Raw genomic sequence first — 6,000 nt, forward strand, 5'->3', positions numbered from 1 at the left:
ATTCCTACTTCCTTAAATAGGACAATTAGTACCGATTTAGCTACTCCACCCCTCTCTTAGTAATCACTTAGGCAGGCTAATACCTGTCTGCTTTTAAGCATCACAGAAAATGAAAATTTAGCATGTGCTTTGTCTGATCCTTATGAGACTGAACACTGCCTTTAACATTGTGCAATTCGTTTACTTCAGGGACAGACTTTTGTGTTGTACAGCTAACGCTCCTCGCAAGAGAATGACAGGTCTGGATTATGCACAGAACAATCTGCAGACCTGAGGAAGCAGAGGGAGCTGTTAAAAGTTGTACTGTCAGGGGAGCTAATTAAGATTTATAAATTCAAGTCTAGTCCTTTAACATAGTAAAAGGAAATCCTATCAAATATATAAGCTAATACAAAAAGAAACAGACACATTCACAAAAAACCTGGATCAGCAATTATTTAATTTGATGGTCCTGATGGAAGCTCCATCTCAGGAAGTCCTTGGACTGCTGATTGAGAGGGAAACAAGGGATGACTGATTGCATACTCTTTTTCCAAGGCATTTTCTGCTCGCTATTGTTGGAGAAGAGATACTAGGCCGGATGGACATTTTATACCTTCTCGTATAATTCTGCCAGGCTCAGTCATGCCCCACTCCACGTCTCTCATAAATTCCTTCAGTCTACTAATCTTTTAATGGTGTGTACAAAATATTGATGTCAAGATATCAATAAGGACTGCCTAAGTTCTCATTTGTCCCTTAAGCTTAAAGTGACAAGCTTAAAGATGCACTATGAGAATCAGTATCAATGTTTGTCAAAATCAATCATCCCAGTTACCTATGGCGCTAACACTTCCTTTAACTGCATCAAGAACCCTAATAAGCTTTGGGACAGAGCTAGATCAATCAGTTGGTGAGAAGGTTTCATATGATGTATTTGGCTGTGATAGAAGATAGATAGCAGAAGAGACAGAGGCACATCTGGGCTTCTCCAGTCTCATGTGCTTGCTGGTTTACTGAAAACATATTCTTTCTGTTTTGCAGCTTGTGATCTCTGTACCCTTGACAGTTCTCTGTGTGCTGTGGGTTCCCCTTTTGCGTAGAATTATTTAGTTCATTTCTCCCTCAGTGAAAGATCATCATTAACATATGAACATTAAAAGTGCACCTCCCTAAAGGGACATTTCTTTTAAATTTCAGAATGTACTTCTAAAGTGGTTTAGGCTGAGAGTTTTTTATACTTGTCAGTGCATAAATAAACTCAGGTGATGCTGCACTTTTAGGCTTTTTACCAAGGAAGAGCTTTCCTTTGCACAGCTAGGAATGGGACCCATAAGCTTCTGTGCATGTGTCTCTCTCTTGCCTCTAACATGTATCACCAGCAGCATTCATTAGGCAACCCAGAAACTAACATACCTAAATAAGTCTACATCTTGCCAGTCTCTTAGGATATACTCATGGGCCAGACAGCACTAGTCAGGCTACTGAGCTGCAGAGAAACATAGACTGCTAACCTCCCCTATCTTCTCAGATTTGCTGCTGACTTGTTGGATGGTTTTATGCAAATAGTTTCCAACCTCTGGGCTGCTGCTGAGTGATCTGTAACCTTCCTTTGTGCCTGGATTGGAAGGGTTTGCTAATGGAACTGGGGCAACCTGCATGAAAGGTTGCAATGCTGTGGTTTGCATTATTTCACTGTTAAAATTTTTCATCCTTTCAACCCAGCTGAGATGTTTCTGCTTTTGTAAAATGTTTATTCAAACTTGTTGATGCCTCTTACCTGACACCATCACAGTTTACCCATGCACCAAAAGTCCCAGAGGCCAAATGAACATGCAGTACAATTCCCTTTTTTCTCTTTCACCCCCAGGCCAGGCACACAGCTCTGTAAGCCAGTGCACCTCCCTTAGCTTCTCTGGAAGTATGCTGACGCATGTGAGCAGAGCCTCTGACACGCAAGATCTGTCTTTCTTGGCTTTTGGCAGCACCTACATGTCCTCGTTTCCTGCCGGAACGGGTCTGCTCTGATGAGGAAAGTGCCTACTCAGCACTCTGGTGCATCTGACATAGCTCACACTGCCTATTCACTCAGAGCTTGGAGCCCCTCACTCCCTGGGGACAGCATTATTTATATCATCAGCCTCAGTCACTCTGGATGAGATCTGCTGTGCAAATCCCCTTTGCCTCTCTGCAAAGTCACATCTATCAGCAGAAGTAACCACAACCTCTTGGCTTTCGCTGGCCTGTCCTCTCTCTCTTGGCTGCCGCCTTATATTGAGAGGTCTTACTAGCATCCCCAAATCTGTTTCCAGAAACTGCTGCAGGATTCCTGTGAGCAGAATTGTGGCTTGCCCTGACAGCAATATTGCAGTGTCACACAGGGATACAGTAGCATCCACTGCAACTCACACAGGGCTGCTTTGGCCATGCTCTAGCACTGGGAAACATGACTCCACAAGGCTGCAACGCTCACCGTGTGTACATGGACTGGGGTGGGCTGATTGCCTGCTTTCATACATGATACGTTAAGGAGAGTTATGCTCTCCTTAACCTACCTGCAGCAATAAACTGCCTTTCTGAACTTCTCTTCTTTACCTGGACTGATCAGGGAAGCAACAGTTTATCACCTTCCCACACCTCATCCAGGCAGCATGCAAAGATAGTACCTGCCTGTCTGAACCTTATAATGGAGACATGAGTTATGGGCAGATCTTCAGAATCCAGCAGCTGGTAGCTCCCATGCCCAAGGAATCCTAATTACAAATGAATGTTCAGTGATTAAAGATGGATAAAATCCAAATTGATTCAGTATTGCCAAGCATGGAGGGAGTTTGGATCTGTATCCAAACTTCCCCATCCCTTTAATGGGCCAAATTAACTTTGAACTGTAAGAGTCCAGAGTTTCTGAACAAAATGGTTTAGGATTAAAAACTCTACCCTGGTATTTTTCCACAGCTATTCTGTGGATCAAAATGTGGGAAATACTGTTTTGTGGATCCAGCTCCACATCAACGGGAAAGACACGATATAAGAGCTTCCAAAATGTAAGCATCATGCTTTTTAGGTCTCTGAATGTAATACAATCTTGACACTGTTTGGGGATTTGATGTTACTTTACTTGTTGCCATTTGTTTCTGACTTAATGGTAAGTTGCCAGATAGGATGATGTTCTTACTGAAGTTTTCCTTTCCCCAACTGTAAGTGTCCTTCCTCTGTTCTCTTTTCCTTTTTCTTTCAGGCTTATAAATTATACTGATGTATCTGGGTAGGATCTGATGTTTTGTGTGGTGCAGACATACTTTTCTGGATAGGTGAACTTCTTACAATTGATGCTGTAATGTATTTTTCCATTTTCTCTTTCTTCAAATAAGAGCACAATTTTTAGTTCAATAAACTTGCCTTTGTTGCTACTTTTAGGATTATGTTTGGAACTGCATAAAAGCACAGGGGATTTATTAAGTTCTTCTTAGCTTTTGCTTCAAGTTTGATCATTCCAATTTGCAGGGCACTGCTAATCCTGAAAAAATGAGATTTGTGAATGTTTTGCAAGTGTTTAGAGCCTCTGTCATGTGTTCTTTCTGCATCCTTAGGTGTGTGCAAGAGTTGAAACCTGATCAAGTCTTACTGTGCATCGTCATGCACAAAGATATTGTTTCAGCTTCGTATAGTGGTACATAGCAGTGTCATTTGAGGACCATTAAAAAGTCCATTGCATTTTCAGTCTGTTCTCCAAATATATTAAAATGTCGCTTCTAGCTGTCCTTATTTCTGGCAGTAGGTGAACAAATGTCATGCTAAGATGGATTTCAAAGCCTTTTCAGTGCATTAATATGTTCTGGCTATGCATTCTCATTAGGCGCCTGTCCCACTTAAAACATTACAGACAGTACTTTGCTCTGAGCTACCCGCTATGAGCCTGCTGATCCCACTCAGCCTGGCTCAGAGAGGGCATTCACTCCAGAACCACATGGTTGGTGAGAGTTGCCCTGGCAATACACCGTGCCATCCCCTGCTTTGGCTTCCCTGCCTCCCCAAATAAGTGTTGCGGACAGTTTTGGGCAAGCATAAGCCTCTCCTGAAGACTGCAGGGACATGGTTTATCTGTGAAGTCTCCTGTCTCATGGAAATTGGTCTGTGTTTTCCACACAACCTGTGCTGGCACCATATTTAAAACTTTGTGTTCATAATTTGTCTCATGATCTTCAGCCTAAGAGAAGTCCCACTGCCTCTTTGTCAACAGGAGATGTAAGAATGACACTACTGGGAAAGAGCAATGATCCATTTAGCTCAGTGCCCTCTTTCCAACTGTGGTTGATGGCAAATACTTAAAGAAGTGTAGTATGGGCAGGGCCAACACAAAATGCTGTGTTCCCAGGAGACTTTTCCAGCTTCATATGTTTTGCAGCACTCACTGTCTCAACAAGAGTTGTGTCTCAGATCCTCACTGATTGGACCCAACCACACTTTGTCACTTTGTTCTGTGCTGAAGAGACAGAAGTTTGCCAGCGTATCCCTCCTCCATGGTCAGGGTATCTCCATGACTCCCACAGTACTGAATTTGGCCTTGATAGGAATAAAGCTTCATGGTTACAGAGGGAGAACTTTCTGAGGTGAGACTGGTCATGAAAAAAATCACTGAACCTGCACAGTGACACTCAGACAGCCACTGCTGTCAACTGGCGCTACATGGGTCATGAAGAGTCACACTACAAAAGCAGTGAACCAATCTCAGAAGGTATAATGTACTTGTCTAGCATTTGTCTGGTTATGTTTGAATTTATTGTCTTAAGTTTTCAAACATTTCTTCAATAAATTTTCCAAATTAGCAAATTTAGCCTGAGTGTATCCTAAGAATAAAGGCTTCCATATAAATTCCTTGGGCCTACCTACTTCTCAGGCCAGAAATATTACAAGAAAAGCACCCCTTGCCTGCACCTGGTATTTCTGATCTGCCCTTACTCAGACACATGGACTGAGGCAAAAAATGGAGGTAGTGTCCAAGCAGATAAGTTAATGGTTGTGGAATGCAGGGTTTGGATGAAGGTGATTTAAGGTGCAGATGTGGATGAGATATGAATCAAAACTGCTCAGGTATTGCTCCTACCTGATATTACATGCTTTATTCCTATGCATTAGTTATTCCTACCTGCAGAGCTATGATACATGAGAACCTACCTTCTCCAGGAAGTCTGTTTGGAAAATTGACTGTGAAGCTCATACTAATTCTGTTATCTAACAAGTGGAACCAAATTACTGTCTGCACTTTACAAATTCCTAACTCACCTTTGGAAAGAGCTGAAGTTCATAGCTGAAAATCAACTACAAACTTGAAAAAATATATGCACCAACTGGAGAGACACCAGAGGAGAGCCTGTCAAGAAAGATCACAGCTCTAGAAAACATGGTCTATGAGGAAGCACTGAAAAACTGGGATTGCTCAGTGAGGCCTGGGAAACATAATAAATCTCCAGGTATTTTAAGGCTCTTGCAAAGAGAGGGAATAGAGAACCATCCATGTCCACTGACAGTAGAATGAGAAACTGTGGATCTAAATTGTAGGAAGCAAGATTAGATACTAGAAAATGCCTTCTAACCATGAGATTATGAGTTTTTAAATATAGATTAGACTAGTATTGTGAGAAATGGTCTACTAGGTCAGCTTTTCAGAAGGATGTTGGACTAAATGAGATCTGAAGATCTCTTCTAGCCTTGTTTTCTTTGATACTGTTTTATGCTCTCTGTATATTATCTCCCTTAGTAAAAATACTAAATACTTGAACATGCCACAGAAAAGATATTCAAGCTCTTGATATCCCAAGGAATAATAAGATTTGTCTCTAACCTACTTTGTCCTACTCAGACATAGATAACATCTTGCCCTCTTATCTCCATTTTCTACCATGTCCTCAAAGACTTTCTTCTGTTTCTGCTTTTCTTAAGTTCAGAAAATAAATCCAGTGTCTCTGTGTTTTGCATTTTTTAAAACATTCCAGACTGGAAACAAAGTATGCACACATGTAC

The sequence above is a fragment of the Athene noctua genome, chromosome 5 (genome assembly GCF_965140245.1).
Source record: "Athene noctua chromosome 5, bAthNoc1.hap1.1, whole genome shotgun sequence".
NCBI lineage: Eukaryota > Metazoa > Chordata > Aves > Strigiformes > Strigidae > Athene > Athene noctua.